The sequence below is a fragment of the Armigeres subalbatus genome, chromosome 2, assembly GCF_024139115.2.
Source record: "Armigeres subalbatus isolate Guangzhou_Male chromosome 2, GZ_Asu_2, whole genome shotgun sequence".
NCBI lineage: Eukaryota > Metazoa > Arthropoda > Insecta > Diptera > Culicidae > Armigeres > Armigeres subalbatus.
The window spans coordinates 325,067,989-325,090,261 of record NC_085140.1 but is presented as its reverse complement, the minus strand read 5'-3'; the positions used below and the strand labels follow the sequence as shown (position 1 = coordinate 325,090,261).

General features: G+C 40.4%; 1 protein-coding gene across 2 annotated transcripts in view; it reads left to right on the top strand.

Annotated features, from left to right (window-relative positions):
* The window catches only part of LOC134212719 (uncharacterized), an 863,774-nt gene that overhangs the window by 591,843 nt on the left and 249,658 nt on the right, over window positions 1-22,273 (top strand). The gene's annotated exons all lie outside the window — the stretch shown is intronic.

The window sequence follows — 22,273 nt, the reverse complement described above, 5'->3', positions numbered from 1 at the left end:
TCGCTGCGATTCTATCATTGGGTCGCTGCAGGCAATGCTCTATTTACGCTTCCATACCAACGGCGACAGAGTCGCTGTCGCCAAGCGATAGAATCGCATCGCGACTGTCGCGTCGCGTGTGTTTGGGGGAACCTTTAATCCTGCCTTCCACAACGAGCACAGTGGATGCAGGGCTGTTGGACAAAAGATCAGGAGGACAATTAAAACGTCGAAAGATCAAATTTAATAATTCCTCTATGCATCTAACTGGTCGAAATAAAATTTTGAATAATCTGTTAAGGATATGCTTGTGAAAAAAGATTCTTGAGTCTACAGGTACGGAAGCCTCCATTAGAGAGACATGAGCGCGTTTTTTTCGAAAACTCATTTGTTTCGTTGTAAGAGGTTTCTACAAGAGGCCCGAAAGCCAACTTTCAAGAGGCTCGGAAGCCTACTTTTAAGAGGCCCGGGAGCATCCTTTCAAGAGGTCCGGCAGCCTTCTTTAAGCCTTTTCATTTAAATTTACTTGCTTTTTTATCTTCTCCTTCTTATAAAAGGATTGAAAGGTTTTTTCAAGAGGCACGAAAGGCTCCTTTCAAGAGGCTCGGAAGTTTTCTTTTAAGAAACTAGGAAACTTTCTTTCTAGAGGCCCGGATCACTTGTGCCCGGATGTACTTGTACTTGTACTAGAGGCCCGCAAGGTTTCTTTTGAGATTTTTTTCTTTCAATTTTCTTCTTTTTTCTTTTCTCTTTCTTTTAAAAGGCTCGGAAGCCTCATTTCAAGTGGTTTGTAAGCTTCCTTGCAAGAGGCTCGAAATCTTCTTTTCAATTGGTCCGGAAGCCTCCTTTCAAGAGAGTAGAAATCCTTTTTTCAAGAGATTAAGCAGCTTCCTTTCAAGAGGCTAGGAAGTCCCTTTTCAAGAGGCTAGTAAGCCTCCTTTCAAAAGGATAGAAAGCCTCTCTTCAAGAGGCTTGGAGTTCTTTTTCCAAGAGGCTTGAAGCTCAGAGGCATCAGTTCAAGATGCTCAGAAGCCTTCTTTTAAGTGGCTCGAAAACCGCCTTTCAAGGAAGCCATCTTTCGAAAGGCTCGGAAGCTTACTGTTAAGAGACCCGGAAACCTCCTTAATTTTGATAAATGATCCATAGATTTTATAAAATGTGTGGATCAATTATTATAGTTTCATTGGCCTTCTTTCCAAGCATTATGGATCACATTATCAAAATTATGGATCATATGACCAAAATTATGGACTATATTATGGATCATATTCAGGACATAAATTGCGCAAATTTGAAATTTTATGGATCAATATACAGTTTTTATGGATCATTTTTCAAAGTTTTATGGATCATAAAAATATTCTTTATGGAATCTCTCGAACTATTTTATGGATTTATGGAACATTTAGATGTTATTTATGGATCGTTTTTCATTTTTTTTATGGATCGTTTTCCACATTGAACGGTGCAAAGTAAAGGCTGCCGGTCCGGATCACTTCTTTCAAGGAGTCTCGCCAGGTTTTTTTTACAATTTTTTTCTTTCAATTATATTCCTTTTTCCACTTGGTCGAGGTTCAACGAAACCACATCAAGTGCCTTTGGACTAACTTATGACATATTGTTTGTAGAAAAAAAAGGAAATCATTTCATATAAATTCATTCGTACATTTGTTGTTGGGTATCCTCAGTTATAGGGTGAAAGGATATCCAAAACGAGTTGTGATCAATTGGATCTGCTACACAAGAACTTGTACAAAAAAGTGGGTAATTTTTCATTAGCGCTTGGTGCGGTTTGGCTGAACCTCAACCATTTCTCCTTCTTTCAAAAGACTCAGAAGACTGCTTTCAAGAGGATTTTTTTTTTTCAATTTTCTTCCTTTTTTCATTTCTCCTTCTTTTAAAAGGCTCAGCGGACTCCTCTCAAGAGGTTCGTAATCCTCCGTTCAAGAGGTTAGGAAACCTCTTTTTAGGAGGCCCAAAAGCCATCTTTCAAAAGGCTCGGAAGCCTACTTTCAAGAGGCCCATCAGCCTTATTTAAAGATGCACGAAAGCCTACATTCAAGAAGCCCGGATCACTTCTTTCAACAGGCTTTTAAACCTTCTTTTAAGATTTTTTCTATCTTTTCATATCTCTATTTTAGAATGCTCGGAGGTCTCATTTCAAAAGGTTCGTAAGCCTTCTTTCAAAAAGGCTCGGAATCTCCTTTTCAAGTAATTCGGAAGTTTTTTTCAAGAGGCTCAGAGGCTTTTAAGCGGCTCGAAACCCGCATTTCAAGAGGCTCGGAAGCTTCTATTCAAGTGGTTCGGAAGCCTCCTTTCAAGTGGCCCGGAAGCCATCTTTCAAGAGGCTTGGAAGCCTACTTTTAAGAGTCCCAGATCTCTCCTTTCAAGAGGCCCGCAAGACTTCTTTTGAGATTTTTTTTTTCAAATTTCTCCCTTTTTTCATTTCTCCTTCCTTTAAAAGGCTCGGAGGCCTCATATCAAAAAGTTCGTAAGCCCCCTGTCAAGAGGCTCGGAAGCTTCTTTTCAAGTGGTTCGGAGGCCTCCTTTCAAGAGGCTAGGAAGCTTCCTTTCAAAATCCTAGGAAGCCTCCTTTGAAAAGGCTAGAAAGCTTTCCTTCGAGAGGATCGGATGGTTCGTTTAAGAAGGCGCTGAATCCTATTTACAGAGGCTCGGACGCCTTCAATAATCATAAAAGTCCTGTAGGAAGCTCAATATATAAATTAAATTTGAATTGGGAAGATTCACGGTTTTATAAAAAATTCAGCCAACTTTATGAAGAGCCATTCATTAGGTCCATTTTTCATATATGAGTTGCATAACAACACAGAGAACAAGCATGGATCCCCATATAAAATTTTGTTGAAAACGTGTCTAAAGCTTCTCAGCGCCGCCAACGCAGACTGCCCGACATACAAACTCAATATTTATTTCTTTATTTCTTGACTTAAATTCAACTGACTTATAAGAAGTCTTTTTGAAATAATATCCTATGAATACTATACATACAAATGAACAAACAAACAAAATCCAATCCATCAACAATATTGTCCCATTTCAGCAAACAATGTAAGACAATCTATATAACAAATACAATAATCAAGATTTTTGAACAACATAAATTACAAAGTCTTACACATCAGGTTTTCACAATTCGTTATTTCTACGAACAAATTTCATAATCTTTATATTTCTGGGCCATAATTTGGGATTCAAAACACATAATTTGTACTTCGATGCCAACCCAATTTTGAATGATACATAATCCAAATCTATGTTATTTTTCCATTTAGACACTAGCTTTGTTACATTAATCACTTCGGGATTGGGAAAGCCAATTGCACGAGAAACCAACAGTTGTATATCACGTCCTGTGGCACTGTTATCGATGTTAGTAAGCAATAGCGTAAAAATCACTTGTCATAAGACGAGTTTGTACAATCCCATTGAATTCCACCACTTAATTGTATCTTGACAGATACGTATTTCGACCTCAACAGTAAGGCCGTCTTCAGTGTCTCGTACCTGACTCGACTTTGCGAAAAAATATTTTCTTCCCTGTACAATGTCTTCCATCGTGGTTCGTTACAGCATCTCGAGTCGTTGAACATTCGCATGCGGTTCCATCAAGCAAAGCAAAAGAGTCTAGTGTCGAAAAGGACTGTAGCATATTGGCGTTGATCGGCATTGGTGCAAAACAACTTCATTGTTCTTACCAACAGTAGGTAGTCACGAGATTGGCTACAGTGCTTTTCATCTCATTTAATTCATTCTCGATAGATTTGAAAGGCGTTACCCCAGCGGTAGTATCAGATGAATTGCCTTGAAATGCATAAAATATCCCTCTTTAAAACCGTTACTCCTGAACTGGACCTATAATAGCATTTTAAGCAGCTAGAGGTTTTATCTTGGCTTTTTTCAAAACCATTTTAGGACCAGCAAGTTTTATGCTGGTCAAACTAAAAGCTGGTGCAGGAACCTCTGTGAAGTGTGGGAAGACGACAATGAAACACACGCGAGACTAACTTCAATTAAACTATGGATTGGTTATTTATTAATAATATTGTGATTGTGCGTCTGCACCGGTCGACGGTCGGTCAGGAAAGAGATCGAACGGAAGTCATTCTGTGATGAGCTACCTGCTCACTATAAAACTATAACAATGGTAATTAATTGAGGCAACACTATAGCTATAAATAATGCCAAGTATACAACAACTCTCCTGACTTTGACTTTCATTTACATATTTTTGTGATTTCAATACTTGTTCCCTAATGCTAAGCTACTACTGAATTTAGGTGGATTGATCAATCGATCATCGCAAAAGCTTATTTCGGATACTTCATTCTCGGTTGTCCTTTCAAACGATTGGAACGTCGAACCTTGGGTGATTTTGATTCACTTCGTCGACGTTTGTGGGTCTTCTTCTTTCTGGTCGTTTGCTTTGGCAAGCTTTCGTTCGTTGGTTGAGGTTCGTTCTGGTGCGAAACTATAGATGGCGCATCGACTTGAGTGTTGACATCTTTGTTTTGATCGAATGGTCGTTGCGTTGGCTGAGCGATTGGTACAGTAGGATGGAATATATCGGACAAGTCTGATTTACGGATTTGATTCGTGTGAACCATTCGAACGTTTCCTTCTACGCTAATTAAATAAGTGAGTGGACTTACTTTCTGTAACACTATCGCGGGAATCCAACGTACTAATTCTTTAAAGTGGTTACGGTACAGTACCTTATCACCTGCATGGTAAGTTTTGCTAATTTCTGGTGGAGATTGAATGATTCGATCTTCTAATCTTACTACAGGTTTGGATTCAAGTTCTACTTTACGCGGGTTGATGCTATTCGTTAGAGTACGCGGCGTGTAACAGAAGATCATTGACGACGGAGTACGATTTGTAGCGGTAGACGGCGTATTACGATAATTTATGAGAAAACGATTAATTTTCCTACCCACTGAAAGCGACTGTTGCTTATCATCAAGTAAGTACTTATTTAGCACATCCTTAACAGTCCTTACTCCTCTCTCGGCCAACCCGTTTGACTGGGGGTGGTACGGTGGAGATTTCAAGACAGACACACCATTTACCTCCAAAAATCTGACAAAAAGTTCCGAGTTGAATGGTGGACCATTATCGGTGACGATTTCTTCTGCAATTCCGAAGCAAGAAAAGAATGATTCTACCACCTCTATCAACTGTAGACTAGTAGACCCTTTTAGTAGACGGACATCTATGTACTTAGAGTAGCTATCAACGAGTATGAGTAGAGTGTGACCTTCAAAATAGAAAAGATCCATATGAAGTCGTTGGAATGGACGGACGCATTTTGGCCATTTCGTTTCAACGACCTCTTTTGGAACTGGTTGACGCTTCTGACAAACCTGACAATTGCGGACATAGTCGTTTACCTCATAATCGAAGTTTTTCCACCAGACATACATTCGTCCCAACATTTTCATTCTTACCACCCCGTCGTGATTCGAGTGTAACTGTTCTAGTACTACGAGCTTTAGACTATCCGGGACAACAACCCTATCGTTGAAGTATAATACTTCTCCATCGATACCCAACTGATTTCTTATTTGAAAGTACGACTTGATTGACTGATCGATAGTGGCAGTAGGCCAACCACGTGACACAAAACTAAGAACCTTCGACAAAATTGGATCAGACTTCTGGTGACTCCTAACAACGTCAATATTGACCACTCCCAACCCACTCGAAGAGAGACTATTCATTCCTAATTCTACATGCTCCACATCGGCAAGACACGGTAACGGAAGACGAGAAAGTGCATCCGCATGATGCATGAATTTACCTGGGCGATGCTCTATAGTGTAATTGTAACCAGCAAGTATCAAAGCCCACCGTTGCAATCGTGCAGCAGCGATGGCAGAAGTACCTTTGGACGGGTTGAAAATTTCCTTGATACCGGTATTGTCAGTGATCAACTTGAACTTGGCACCATATAGGTATTTGTGATATTTTGTTAAACCGAAGATGACCGCTAGTGCTTCCTTATGGACTTGAGCATAGTTGGTTTGAGCTGGGGTGAGTGTAGATGACGCGAAACAAATGGGTTTTTCTACATTTTTGACTACATGGGACAAAACGGCACCAACCCCATAGGGACTTGCATCAACTGCTAACGTTATTGGTTTTTGGTGATCGTACGGTTCAAGTAAATCGTTATCAACGAGCAAATTCTTTGTTTTTTCAAACGCGCTCTGACACTCAGAGGACCAAAAATATTTTCGATTTTTCTGTAGTAAATCGTACAACGGGCGGAGATGAATCGACAGATTTGGAAGGAATCTGTGGTAATAGTTCAGCAGTCCAAGATACGCTTGGAGCTGATTTACATTTTGGGGTGAAGGGGCATCCAGAATTGCTTTTACCTTTGACTCACTAGGACGGATACCATCAGACGTTATATTATACCCGACATAATCAATCTCACTTTTGAAAAAGTTCGATTTGAGGACATTGATTCTCACGTTATGGTCGTTCAATTTTTGAAGAACCATGAACAAATTACGACGACATTCATCAACGGTTTGTCCACCAACGATGATGTCATCTATATAGGCTATACCTGGAGAATCGTCCAGGATTTGATCTATAATCGACTGGAAAATTGAAGGGGCAGAAGTTATACCAAACGGCATGCGCGTATATCGAAAAAGACCGCGGTGGGTGTTTACTGTACACAACACCTGAGACGACTCGGACAATTGCACCTGCAGATAAGCTCCAGACAAGTCAATCTTGCAAAAAACTTTCCAGTTAGCTAATTTTGCCAGTATATCGTCGATTCTGGGCAACGGATAGTGTTCTACAGTAGTGCATCGATTCAACGCGGCTTTTCCATCTAAGCAAATCCTAACAGAACCGTCTTTCTTGGGGACAACTACGATCGGATTCGCCCATACAGATGATTTGACGGGGACTAAAATGCCATCTTCTACTAGTTTATCTAAACCTTGCTCTACCTTTTCGCGTAACAAAAACGGAACCGAATACGCTTTATGAAACACGGGACTAGTATCGGGTTTGAGCACGATTTCCGCGGCGAAACCGGTTATTACACTGTTCGCGGACTCGCTGACTACTTTTGGAAAACGTGTTTTGAGTTCAGACTCAAAGGAATGTTCGAACTTACCCACAGACTTGCCAGAAAATATTCCTCTCCAGTTCGGGAATACCAAATCGAGACCATCACGACCAAGTAATGGGTTGACTTCTCTGTCGGTGCGAATTACGACCAACTCCAGCCGGCCATGTATTCCAGACGGTGCAGTTACGCTTACCTCCAGCGTACCCTGCGGTTTGATTCGCTGCCCTGAAACGGAAACGAATTCCAACGGAGTACTTTTGATCTTATTTTTAGGGAAAAACTTGTGATACGTATCTACAGAGATTACGCTGCTACATGCACCACAATCCGCTTCAAATTCAATTTGATGACCATTGCATTCCAGCAAGACGAACTCTGGTGAATCCATCCTGTTCAGCGCTCCGTATGGGGAACTTATGATTGCTTGCTCCCGTATTTCCAAACTAACGTTCGACGGTTTTGGATATTTCGACGACGATTTTGGCTCCAATGAATCGATAGGGAGTCCGACCATGTTTAGGTGCAACACTTCTACTGCTTCGGACATTTCAGCGACACGATTACCTCCGGCTTTCTTGACTTGCTTACTCTTCGACCGACAGCATGTTGAGACATGACCTTCCTTTCCACACGAATAACAGGTCCAGTTTCGCGCTGGGCACGTGTTTGGGTCATGAAGACGACCACACCGGAAGCATGGTTTGGACGACGGTTGTTGACTCGAACGACTTGACTTGCTCTCTTCCTTTCCTGGCTTACTATGCTTGACTTTCAGCTTCTGTTGTGTGTTCGGGTCCTTCCGAAACGATCCGATTTTCTGCTGCGGCTGGCTTGACATTTCCTTGTTTTGACTTAGGGCCGCTTCCCAACTTCGAGCAAGCGAACATGCTTTTTCGAAGGTTAGCCCTGATTCGGTGAGTAACTTTTTCCGAAGACTTTGGTCGCGAATACCAGCAACGAACTGATCTCGCAATGCATCCGACAGAAATGTGGCATACTCACATGTTTGAGCGGTTGCTTTCAAGCTGATTATAAAGTCCGTTATACTTTGGGACGACAGTTGCTCACATTTTCGGAACTTGTACCGCTCCGCGACGACGTTAGTGGTGGGGCCAAGGTGTTCCTTCAGTAACTTGATTAGATCCGCATACGACATTGCACGTGGATCATCAGGTGCACACAATCTGGTGGCAATTGTGTACAGACTAGGGCCAGCGACTGTCACCAGCACGGGAACTTTTCGATTTTCTTGCGTTTCGTTAACGAGGAAGAACATCTCCAATCGATTGATGTATTCTTCGAAATTTTCACCCAAGACGTATTGCTCGATTTGGCCAAACATGCCAGCACGAACGACAGGAACTACACTACCTGAGTCCGCTTTAACCCCCTTGCTGTTTTCTCCAAGCTCCAGCATGACGATTGTTGACTTTTGAGGTTAGGTACACTAACACGTGTTGTCGACCGTTTTCACTTCGCGAGCTTTACTATTTTCCGCACACACTAAACACGTTTTTATCCTCGTCGCCAACTTGAAGTGTGGGAAGACAACAATGAAACACACGCGAGACTAACTTCAATTAAACTATGGATTGGTTATTTATTAATAATATTGTGATTGTGCGTCTGCACCGGTCGACGGTCGGTCAGGAAAGAGATCGAACGGAAGTCATTCTGTGATGAGCTACCTGCTCACTATAAAACTATAACAATGGTAATTAATTGAGGCAACACTATAGCTATAAATAATGCCAAGTATACAACACTCTGCAAGTGTCGTTTTGAGAAATGTCCGGTATTGGGAAATATCCAGCGCAGGGGGATCTCCCCCTGCTTAATATACGAGAAAGGCAAAAACATATTAATCCCCGAATACCATCCTCCCTGAACCACTGCGCAACAGCAGACCCATGATCCTACGGTCCTATTTGTACGCCCAAGGTCGTGACACTCGTCAGCCGTACAATGCACATTCGTTCCTATTTTTGGCACCGAAGAGTGAAAAATTATGATTTGTCGCAATTTGCCGGGAGTGTTTTATTTCCAGCAGCAGCAGCAACGTGTCCCTGCCCGAACGCCAACGTGACGTGACGGGTCGTGGTTGGTTTCTAGGTGAGGGAAACAAATCAGCTGAATAATTTGCGTTGATCATTCGGAGCTAATTAGGCTCGCTCCGGTAATGAGAACAAGTGGGGGTGCGATGGGATGGGTGCTTACAAAATTTAATTAAGAGTTGGGTTTAAGTACCTTGATCCGTTATAAATTAATGCCAAAAGCCACGTTTTTCATTGGGAGATTATTGAAGGGGAGGATTTCGGCGAGCTACTGCAAGGAAACCCGGTGGCTATCGAGTGATAAAATATTTTACGAGAACAGTTGTATCCATAAAAGGTATTTTAGGAAGAGTGGGACGAGGCTGCTAATAAAATTTGCAGATGGTACTCTACTTTATTTGTAAACTATTTTTGGCAGTATTTTCATAAATGCTCGAATAAAAACTTCACCATCAACATCATTTTCTTTTACAATTTAAAACATATTAACATTTCTTTTGTCCGTTGTTCATTCCTTTCCTCGGAAGCAATCTGCAATCTAAATTGTACATAATTTAAATTTGAATGAAATATTCTGCCTTTAATTTCACATACATCTCCGGTGCTCTTGTAGTCAGTCGTCTCTGACTCAGCGCTAACAATTTTGAAGCAAATATACATCTTTGGGTGGGGAACCTGCTGCCGGGAATGTTTTGTGTCTTGCTAGTTGTAAGGTGCTGTTGTAGGATAGCATCACCGGTCAGACGAAAAAGTCATCATTCATCTTTATAGATGGCCGACGCTCGCCGTTCGGGGCTGGAAAAAGTTCAGTACGACCGAAAAGGCAGATGTCTTCATAATAAATTAAACATGCTGGCAGCGCTTTCACTGTTGTGGATTGTTCAACGATTTCTTCTCACACTTGGAAGGGAAAAAAGGTGTACTAAAAATGTACAATGTTTTAAATCTATCGCAATATGACAGTTTCTGTCTGCATAAAACCAGAAAAAAGTGCTCTAAATTTCGCACCAAAAAAGAATTCTTCCAAATGTACAAATCAACTTTTATCCAACGATTCATTTTTAGGATATTCTATGATACTGGGCAGGAATATAATCAACCAGAAGGCATCTTGAAATATGTTTTGCAATCAACATCTGGCAGCACGAAAAAATGTTACTTGTTTGTGGATTTATCTTTTTCAATGTTTTTTCCTTGCAAAAAAAAACTTTCTTTTTCGGCACGTTAAGTTAGAATCGTTGAAGCAACTTGCAGACAACTTGCAACTATCCAGAGTTGGTGAGGAAAATCCTAAAAAGCACTAAATTATTTTACGAAAGCATATTTTCATTAACCGCAAAAGTTTGCTGTGATTCTTGAAGAAGATTCCCCGCCAAAGCATTGTGGAGCAAATAGCTTGGTTACCGTTCTAAATTTGAATTGGAATTGGATTTGGATTGGATTTGGATTGGATTTGGATTGGATTTGGATTGGATTTGGATTGGATTTGGATTGGATTTGGATTGGATTTGGATTGGATTTGGATTGGATTGGATTGGTTGGATTGGTTTGGATTGGTTTGGATTGGTTTGGATTGGTTTGGTTGGTTTGGATTGGTTTGGATTGGTTTGGATTGGTTTGGATTGGTTTGGATTGGTTTGGATTGGTTTGGATTGGATTTGGATTGGTTTGGATTGGTTTGGATTGGATTTGGTTGGTTTGGATTGGTTTGGATTGGTTTGGATTGGTTTGGTTGGTTTGGATTGGTTTGGATTGGTTTGGATTGGTTTGGATTGGTTTGGATTGGTTTGGATTGGTTTGGATTGGTTTGGATTGGTTTGGTTGGTTTGGTTGGTTTGGATTGGTTTGGTTGGTTTGGATTGGTTTGGATTGGTTTGGATTGGTTTGGATTGGTTTGGATTGGTTTGGATTGGTTGGATTGGTTTGGATTGGTTTGGATTGGATTTGGATTGGTTTGGATTGGTTTGGATTGGTTTGGATTGGTTTGGATTGGTTTGGATTGGTTTGGATTGGTTTGGATTGGTTTGGATTGGTTTGGATTGGTTTGGATTGGTTTGGTTGGTTTGGTTGGTTTGGATTGGTTTGGATTGGTTTGGTTGGTTTGGATTGGTTTGGATTGGTTTGGATTGGTTTGGATTGGTTTGGATTGGTTTGGATTGGTTTGGATTGGTTTGGTTGGTTTGGATTGGTTTGGATTGGTTTGGATTGGTTTGGATTGGTTTGGATTGGTTTGGATTGGTTTGGTTGGTTTGGATTGGTTTGGATTGGTTTGGTTGGTTTGGATTGGTTTGGTTGGTTTGGATTGGATTTGGATTGGTTTGGATTGGTTTGGATTGGTTTGGTTGGTTTGGATTGGTTTGGATTGGTTTGGATTGGTTTGGATTGGATTTGGTTGGTTTGGATTGGTTTGGATTGGTTTGGATTGGTTTGGATTGGTTTGGATTGGTTTGGTTGGTTTGGATTGGTTTGGATTGGTTTGGATTGGTTTGGATTGGTTTGGATTGGTTTGGATTGGTTTGGTTGGTTTGGTTGGTTTGGATTGGTTTGGATTGGTTTGGATTGGTTTGGTTGGTTTGGATTGGTTTGGATTGGTTTGGATTGGTTTGGATTGGTTTGGATTGGTTTGGATTGGTTTGGATTGGTTTGGATTGGTTTGGATTGGTTTGGATTGGTTTGGATTGGTTTGGATTGGTTTGGATTGGTTTGGATTGGTTTGGATTGGTTTGGATTGGTTTGGATTGGTTTGGATTGGTTTGGATTGGTTTGGATTGGTTTGGATTGGTTTGGATTGGTTTGGATTGGTTTGGATTGGTTTGGTTGGTTTGGATTGGTTTGGATTGGTTTGGATTGGTTGGTTTGGTTTGGATTGGTTTGGTTTGGTTGGTTTGGATTGGTTTGGATTGGTTTGGATTGGTTTGGTTGGTTTGGATTGGTTTGGTTGGTTTGGTTGGATTTGGTTGGTTTGGATTGGTTTGGATTGGTTTGGATTGGTTTGGATTGGTTTGGATTGGTTTGGATTGGTTTGGATTGGTTGGATTGGATTGGTTTGGTTGGTTTGGTTGGTTTGGATTGGTTTGGATTGGTTTGGATTGGTTTGGATTGGTTTGGTTGGTTTGGTTGGTTTGGATTGGTTTGGATTGGTTTGGATTGGTTTGGATTGGTTTGGATTGGTTTGGATTGGTTTGGATTGGTTTGGATTGGTTTGGATTGGTTTGGATTGGTTTGGATTGGTTTGGATTGGTTTGGGATTGGTTTGGATTGGTTTGGTTGGTTTGGATTGGTTTGGATTGGTTTGGATTGGTTTGGATTGGTTTGGATTGGTTTGGATTGGTTTGGATTGGTTTGGATTGGTTTGGATTGGTTTGGATTGGTTTGGTTGGTTGGATTGGTTTGGATTGGTTTGGATTGGTTTGGATTGGTTTGGATTGGTTTGGATTGGTTTGGTTGGTTTGGATTGGTTTGGATTGGTTTGGATTGGTTTGGATTGGTTTGGTTGGTTTGGTTTGGTTTGGATTGGTTTGGATTGGTTTGGATTGGTTTGGATTGGTTTGGATTGGTTTGGATTGGTTTGGTTGGTTTGGATTGGTTTGGATTGGTTTGGATTGGTTTGGTTGGTTTGGATTGGTTTGGATTGGTTTGGTTGGTTTGGATTGGTTGGATTGGTTTGGATTGGTTTGGATTGGTTTGGATTGGTTTGGATTGGTTTGGTTGGTTTGGATTGGTTGGATTGGTTTGGTTGGTTTGGATTGGTTTGGTTGGTTTGGATTGGTTTGGTTTGGATTGGTTTGGATTGGTTTGGATTGGTTTGGATTGGTTTGGATTGGTTTGGATTGGTTTGGTTGGTTTGGATTGGTTTGGTTGGTTTGGATTGGTTTGGATTGGTTTGGATTGGTTTGGATTGGTTTGGATTGGTTTGGATTGGTTTGGATTGGTTTGGATTGGTTTGGTTGGTTTGGATTGGTTTGGATTGGTTTGGATTGGTTTGGATTGGTTTGGATTGGTTTGGATTGGTTTGGATTGGTTTGGATTGGTTTGGATTGGTTTGGTTGGTTTGGTTGGTTTGGATTGGTTTGGATTGGTTTGGATTGGATTTGGATTGGTTTGGATTGGTTTGGATTGGTTTGGATTGGTTTGGATTGGTTTGGTTGGTTTGGTTGGATTTGGATTGGTTTGGATTGGTTTGGATTGGTTTGGATTGGTTTGGATTGGTTTGGTTGGTTTGGATTGGTTTGGATTGGTTTGGATTGGTTTGGATTGGTTTGGATTGGTTTGGATTGGTTTGGATTGGTTTGGATTGGTTTGGATTGGTTTGGATTGGTTTGGATTGGTTTGGATTGGTTTGGATTGGTTTGGATTGGTTTGGATTGGTTTGGATTGGTTTGGATTGGTTTGGATTGGTTTGGATTGGTTTGGATTGGTTTGGATTGGTTTGGATTGGTTTGGATTGGTTTGGATTGGTTTGGATTGGTTTGGATTGGTTTGGATTGGTTTGGATTGGTTTGGTTGGTTGGATTGGTTGGATTGGTTTGGATTGGTTTGGATTGGTTTGGATTGGTTTGGATTGGTTTGGATTGGTTTGGTTGGTTTGGATTGGTTTGGATTGGTTTGGATTGGTTTGGATTGGATTTGGATTGGTTTGGATTGGATTTGGATTGGTTTGGTTGGTTTGGATTGGTTTGGTTGGTTTGGATTGGTTTGGATTGGTTTGGATTGGTTTGGATTGGTTTGGATTGGTTTGGATTGGTTTGGTTGGTTTGGATTGGTTTGGATTGGTTTGGATTGGTTTGGATTGGTTTGGATTGGTTTGGATTGGTTTGGATTGGTTTGGATTGGTTTGGATTGGTTTGGATTGGTTTGGTTGGTTTGGATTGGTTTGGTTGGTTTGGATTGGTTTGGATTGGTTTGGATTGGTTTGGATTGGTTTGGATTGGTTTGGTTGGTTTGGATTGGTTTGGATTGGTTTGGATTGGTTTGGATTGGTTTGGATTGGTTTGGATTGGTTTGGTTGGTTTGGATTGGTTTGGATTGGTTTGGATTGGTTTGGATTGGTTTGGATTGGTTTGGATTGGTTTGGATTGGTTTGGTTGGTTTGGATTGGTTTGGATTGGTTTGGATTGGTTTGGATTGGTTTGGATTGGTTTGGATTGGTTTGGATTGGTTTGGATTGGTTTGGATTGGTTTGGTTGGTTTGGATTGGTTTGGATTGGTTTGGTTGGTTTGGATTGGTTTGGATTGGTTTGGATTGGTTTGGATTGGTTTGGATTGGTTTGGATTGGTTTGGATTGGTTTGGATTGGTTTGGATTGGTTTGGATTGGTTTGGTTGGTTTGGATTGGTTTGGATTGGTTTGGATTGGTTTGGATTGGTTTGGTTGGTTTGGTTGGTTTGGTTGGTTTGGATTGGTTTGGATTGGTTTGGATTGGTTTGGATTGGTTTGGATTGGTTTGGATTGGTTTGGATTGGTTTGGTTGGTTTGGATTGGTTTGGATTGGTTTGGTTGGATTGGTTTGGTTGGTTTGGATTGGTTTGGATTGGTTTGGATTGGTTTGGATTGGTTTGGATTGGTTTGGATTGGTTTGGATTGGTTTGGTTGGTTTGGATTGGTTTGGATTGGTTTGGATTGGTTTGGATTGGTTTGGATTGGTTTGGATTGGTTTGGTTGGTTTGGATTGGATTTGGATTGGTTTGGATTGGTTTGGTTGGTTTGGATTGGTTTGGATTGGTTTGGATTGGTTTGGATTGGTTTGGATTGGTTTGGTTGGTTTGGATTGGTTTGGATTGGTTTGGATTGGATTTGGATTGGTTTGGTTGGTTTGGATTGGTTTGGATTGGTTTGGATTGGTTTGGATTGGTTTGGATTGGTTTGGATTGGTTGGATTGGTTTGGATTGGTTTGGATTGGTTTGGTTGGTTTGGATTTGGTTTGGATTGGTTTGGTTGGTTTGGATTGGTTTGGATTGGTTTGGATTGGTTTGGATTGGTTTGGTTGGTTTGGATTGGTTTGGATTGGTTTGGTTGGTTTGGATTGGTTTGGATTGGTTTGGATTGGTTTGGATTGGTTTGGATTGGTTTGGATTGGTTTGGATTGGTTTGGATTGGTTTGGATTGGTTTGGATTGGTTTGGTTGGTTTGGTTGGTTGGATTTGGATTGGTTTGGATTGGTTTGGATTGGTTTGGATTGGTTTGGATTGGTTTGGATTGGTTTGGATTGGTTTGGTTGGTTTGGATTGGTTTGGATTGGTTTGGATTGGTTTGGATTGGTTTGGATTGGTTTGGATTGGTTGGATTGGTTTGGATTGGTTTGGTTGGTTTGGATTGGTTTGGTTGGTTTGGATTGGTTTGGATTGGTTTGGATTGGTTTGGATTGGTTTGGATTGGTTTGGATTGGTTTGGATTGGTTTGGATTGGTTTGGATTGGTTTGGTTGGTTTGGATTGGTTTGGATTGGTTTGGATTGGATTTGGATTGGTTTGGATTGGTTTGGATTGGTTTGGATTGGTTTGGATTGGTTTGGATTGGTTTGGATTGGTTTGGTTGGTTTGGATTGGTTTGGATTGGTTTGGATTGGTTTGGATTGGTTTGGATTGGTTTGGATTGGATTTGGATTGGTTTGGATTGGTTTGGATTGGTTTGGATTGGTTTGGATTGGTTTGGATTGGATTTGGATTGGTTTGGATTGGTTTGGATTGGTTTGGATTGGTTTGGATTGGTTTGGATTGGTTTGGATTGGTTTGGATTGGATTTGGATTGGATTTGGATTGGATTTGGATTGGATTTGGATTGGATTTGGATTGGATTTGGATTGGATTTGGATTGGATTTGGATTGGATTTGGATTGGATTTGGATTGGATTTGGATTGGATTTGGATTGGAATAATTGAAATCCATTTTGTTTAAAAGTTTTTTTTGTCTTTATTAAGGAGACTTTCAGCCCGAGGCTGGCTTATCTCCGGAGGGAAAGTTGTTTAAAAGTCTATAGAGAAGGAGATGAGTTGAAATTTTAACTAATATATAGCACAGAGAAATCACACGTAAACCCAATGCGTTCAATCGCTTCGACAAACCGAAGCCAAGTGATGATTATTTAATGAATATACAAATCTGAAACGAAAACTTTGCAAACTTTTGTAACTTTCTTATCTCAAATGCATTACAAGTTTGAACAAACTTTCCAATCAATCGGAAAGCACTCACAGGAATCCAACGGTTCCCTCTGCCATCTATGCCTCTCTGATTATCATTCACCGGTACTATCATCGTTGTGCATTGAATCCCCATGGATCCGGGCAACACTAACTGTTCAACTAGGAACTAGGAAACGCTAGCGAGAAGACACACACACACACACACACACATAGAAGAACGGAAAATAACGATTCCCCCAAGAGCATTCATTTCAGCAAACAACTTCAAACGAGAACGAAAAACAGTTAGCTTTCCCACCGCCACTCCCCCACCCACCATGGAATCATGGAGTCCTCACACGAAAGCGATATTAAAAAAGTTTAATTAAATTTTCCAAACTGTAATCAGATTAAGAGGCGCGATTAAGTGACTTTCAGCTGTTCCCACCCACACCCAGCTCACGTGTTTAGTAACGCTGCTAGTCCATGAGTAGTCCATGTGGATATATGGAAAACAGGACAGCAAAAAGCCGAAAGCCCTGCCGAAGTAAGATATAAACCGATTGAAGTGCGGGGAGGGACCATTTCGTTTGTGTAGAGCCCTTGAATGGCAGACGGAACTCCTTTTCGGGCTAGTTTCGTCAGCATCAGCTGCTGGCTGGGTCGAGCGTTCATGAAAGAAGAATACACATGGTACAGGAAATGGATTTTCATCGTCACCCTTTGAGAGGAATTCCTTCTGCCGATCGGCTGCAGGCGCAGTGCAGCGACGAAGTTGCCTGCTGTAATGCCTGTCAGTCGAACGGAACAGACGAATACCCGATGTAAGTTGTAATTGCATTTAATTATTCAAGAAAATGATGGAAATTTTCAACGAACAATTGCACTTTCTTGCCCCACTTTCCGGGGTTTAATTGCTTTTGGGATTAGTTTTGTTCGGGCATAGATAAGGTCTAGCGTATGTTAAGTGGAAATCGTTTCAAGCTATCTAGTGGTGATTACAATTTTATTGTTGGGAAGAATCCCTACTCTATAGACCTTTTTTATTTGAATAATACATTTTTTAGCTGATTACGAAAATAGTTGAGATATGCTTATATGACAATAGAAATATGAATATTGTACATAGTGCTGTGAAGGTACTATGTAAAATATTCATGTATTCATTGTCACCTCGCACATAGAAGCGTGGCCAAAACTATGTCAATCATTTTGTCATTTGTAAATGCATTCAAAAAACGGCATTCTTTGTTTACTTCGACTAGGTATACAAACTTGTCAGCGGATAATATTAAAGTCCCTGAATAATGTTATGTAACATCAAATGGAGCAGATACAATACATACTCCCAACCAGCGGATGGCAGATTTTAATACAATTATGCATAAGAGCCTTACAGAAACTGTATAATAATTTGGCATATACAATTTCGGAAGATTTTTATACAATTTTTGTATTGAAATAATACAGATTTGTATTATTTTAATACATTATTCGTATAAAAAGCTTACAGAATTGTATATGCCAAGATTTTATACAATGATTGCCAGATTAGGGCGAGGGCTTAAATTATTTCTCCAACCGCAAAAAAATTACCACTGAAGTTTAATTCGGGTTAAAGCTTCAACTCATAGATCCGTTTGAGCATAGATAACATACTATTTCAGCGTGCTTTGGGGCCAGTCACTTATTCAAAAAAAAAATCCGAATTCAGAACAGACATATATTTACAGCAAATCGTGTTTTACGTTTTTCTGAAAAACACTACTATGGCTTAGTGATCAACTCTTGTAGGAAAAATAACTTTAATATAGATTTTAAAAAAATACTGCTATGGCACGTACCTTTTTCACAATTTCATTTATTGCGAGAAAATTCTTGACGATGTCAACAATGTTCATTGAAAAAAAAAGTCATTGGCAATTTGACAGACGGCTAAGAGATTGAAGCAACATGTATGATTAATGTCGATGATGATCGATTTTTGCTGTAGGCGAATTTCGTCGATAATGCTTACTTAGGAAAGGTTCATCCATGCGCACATTCAATTGTTGTATTTTTTGCACGATTAGTCTTTACTGTTTGTAACCTAATATCTCTCCCATCTATGCTGGATTTCCTATTTATATGTGACAGATATGCGATTATATGCAGTTTAGCTGATATATGTACTGCCGCTAACCGCAAGTCAGACTTATCTGGATATGGCGTCCATATACAGATAAGTCTGACTTGCGGTAGGCGGCAGTGTAGGTGAAAACTATTCGAGATTTTTGATTCTGACAGCAAAATTAAAAATACCGAAAATACCGGTATTTTCCGTCTCTAAAACCGGTATTTTCGGTATCCAAAATTGGCCGGTAATACCGGTATTACCGGTTTCGGTACTACCGGTTAGACCACCCTAGTATCACCCCTGTGCTGTGGTTTCGTTCCTAGTATTCCTGGCGAGCACTATCCCCAACAGTTCTTCTCTACCTCTCCACTCCTCTTCCAAGGTGATCGAGTAGAATAGGTTTGGCCAATTTTATTGCTGTTACTCAAATAAGACTTGATATGGTTGTATATAAGTCACACAAACTTGGCAAAAACAAATTTAACTTGAACACCCACCACCATTGAGAACAAAGATCTGTCCATTCTAAATGATGGCTCAACACTTTCATCTACAGACATTCTGCTACTTCCATCAACATCACCCCAGCCAGCAGGTCCCTACTCCCAACTTCAAAATGGGAGGAAAGTACGGACCTTTTCGGGAGCAACTACTACCCCATTTTTGTCTGTGCTCATGCGTCTCCTCCTATAACGGCCTGACGCTGACCCTACAACGACGCCAACAATTTCGGAATTATGGGGGAAAATTTATGCACTCAGTGGGAAAAGAAAGTCCTCCCAGTCCCACATCCATCTCGATATCGATGAAAACATTGTCTCCGATCCTCCCGAAGGAGCTGATGCCCGTGGTGAATATTTTACTACGCTAGACTGTCCAAACGATAAGTCCCCAGACTTCAGAAGATTGATTCAGGAAACCTAACCATATAACATTTTTAGATTCCCCTGAATCGTCAAATCACCCAAATTAAAAAGCCTTTTTCGTTGGCACTGGCTTGCTTAACGAGTTAAGTTATCCCAAGCTAAAGCACCTTCCCCTCGCCGGGAAAAAAAATCATCAACCTTATCGACAAAATATGAATTGAGAAGACCTTCCCGAAAAACTGAAGAAAGAGTATTAAAACTATATCCCAGGTCAGAATCCACTTTCAGACTCAGCTTTCTTACCTCTGGCCTCTCCAACGTAATCGAAATACTTGTGATCCGGTGTATTCGAGAGAATTTGGAGGATGATGAAAGATTCGGTTTTTAACAACATGCGTTTCGTCCTTGCTAAGGAACCAGCACTTATTTCGTTGGTTTATGGGGACGTACTTACTCCAGGGACCCAGTTACATTGGATATTATAAAGGCGTTTAATCGCACTTGGACTTCCCTGGTAGTCAAACAATTGGTGGACCGGGGCCTTTCCGTGGTCGTTGGAGATACTCCGGCCAATATGCGAATCCAAACCCAAGCAGCAGTCAACACCATCCATCGCTGGGTTTCGTCGGTTTACATCACTATATCAGCCGTAAAAAGTGTCCGCGGACACGTGATCAATGGATGACACCGTCTTTCTGGTCCATCATCAAGTAACATGATCAACACATTCTCAACCGGAGACTTATTAAGGTCGTTGCGGTCTCCATCTATCGAACACTGATCTTCATCCCTAATTTAGGAAAAGCTTAAACCAACTGCAGGTTCAAAATCTCATAGGACCAACAATATTGTACCCCGGTACCGAATCGAAAAGGCGCTGATGAATAGCAACCATAGTAACCCAAGTTTCGCATGAAGAGTTTGATTGGTTTGATTGACATTCAAGGTGTCAAATTTATTGTTGTTCTCATCTGAGAGGGAGAAACAGATTAAATAAAGGTGTATGGGAGATGCGGTCAATATGCGCCCCCTAAGCTAATCACTTAATTTGAAGAAGATTTCCTCCGAAAACATGTATTTTCAAAGTGTTTATCAATAATCCAGCATATCAGTCATTATATGGTCAAAAAATTTCCATGTAAAGCCAGCAACAACAAAACAATGTTATTCCAAAATTGAGATTTTCAATCCAAAATGATAATCAAAATATTCCAATATTTGTCACCAAAATTTTCAAACTCTTCTCACAAGAATTGTGTCAACTCTATCCTTTAAGTTAGTTAATGTCTCAGACTGATGGTAATAAGGATAAAATATTTTTTGTGTCCAAAGAAAAAGCATTGAGGACGTAAACGCCGAAATTACGTTGAAATGAGTCAAAATAATATTTTTTTAAGTTTTAATACAGAGGTTTTGACTGAGTTTTTTCGTTTGGCGGCATACAAATGTTTTTTGGCTTCAGCTGCTTACGATTTTGAAGCAAAATTTGAGTTATACACCAAGAAGGTGGTGGCGAATTTTACCCATCCGGCGCATTTTATACATTTCTCGCCTATGTAAATCCGAGTTGAAAAGTAGCTGTCAGAGCGAGAGAACAACAAATCGACATTGTTGTTTTAAAATAGCGAAAGTCACAAACGTAAACATCGACTTCTTGTGCTGATTTCAGGAAGATTAGAGACTTCTGGCGGTATTTTCCACTTCCGTTCGATAGAAGGCGCGGAGCGCCACCAGTTCCAAGTGGTTGTTAGCTGGGAGCCGTCTCAGTTGTTGAGAAATTTGCAGGAAAAGGCTTTGTTTACGTTTGCGACATTGGCCCTTATGAAACAACCGTGTCGAAATGTGATCTTTTTAGGTGATACCTAAGTTGATTGCTTAATTGATTTCCAAAGGGTTCATTAGCTGTAGCAGGAGGTATATCCCGTACGATTCTTCACTGTGGAAAATGATCGTTAGTTTTTTGGAAAATATGCATTTTTCAGGGTTGGCCAAAGTAGGCACTAAACCGACACACTTCCCCTATCGAGAGTTCCCTTCCAGGCTATCAAGAATAAAACTACTGTGATAAAAACATGGACATCTGACCCATATAGGGGAAGTGGGGGTAGCACGCCCATAGGGGTTAAAACGCGCCACCCCTGAATAAGGTTAAATATCCCCATTTTGATTATTTTCAATAGTCTATACGATAAAGCAATGAAAAATATTGCCATTGGATACATATATTTCATGATTTTTCTCTAGTTATACATGAAAAACTCGAAAAAACGATTTTTGCGTGTTTTGATGCAATTCTAGCTCGGTGGAATTTAGTCTTTCTGTCGCTGTTATACATTGATAAATTAATAATTGAGCCATGAGCCATGCTGCTTACTCGTGTTCTTTATGTTCCACACGAAATCGTCGTCAAAAATGGTTTTAAAACGATTTTAAGGGCCTTCAAACTTCTGAGGTCGGTGTGGGGCATTACGCCCATGCTCATTTCGTATGACCGAAACAGCTGAAACATTCGGTTAATTGCCTTAATGTAGGGGAACTGGGGGTAGGACGCCCACGTTAAGGAAAATGCCATTTTTATCAATGAAAACCACCATTTCAGCCAGTTTTCATCAGCGCATACTGAAGAACAGCATATCTGCGACTGACTACCGATAACAGATATCTAATTGTCCATTTTATTGCACAGAAATTTGATTTTTAAGGTGGTTATACAACAAAGCCACAAATCGGCCATCTTGGAAACCACGTGTTTTTTCTAGTGATTTTTCAAGAGCACGAATTGAGAGATACACAACGCCCATGAGGATGAAACATCCGTAGATCGTTTGCTTACTTATGCTAAACAATCGACTTTAATTTCAGAACTGTACGAAAATTATTACGCTAGATTTAAACTTTTGATTATAGGAGTAGAAAACCGTGTGGTGAATTTTAAATTCACCACATGGCTTGATTGTATAATCACCTTAAAAAGCACCCGAAAAAAAAATGATTTTGAAACCATGCGGGGTGAGATG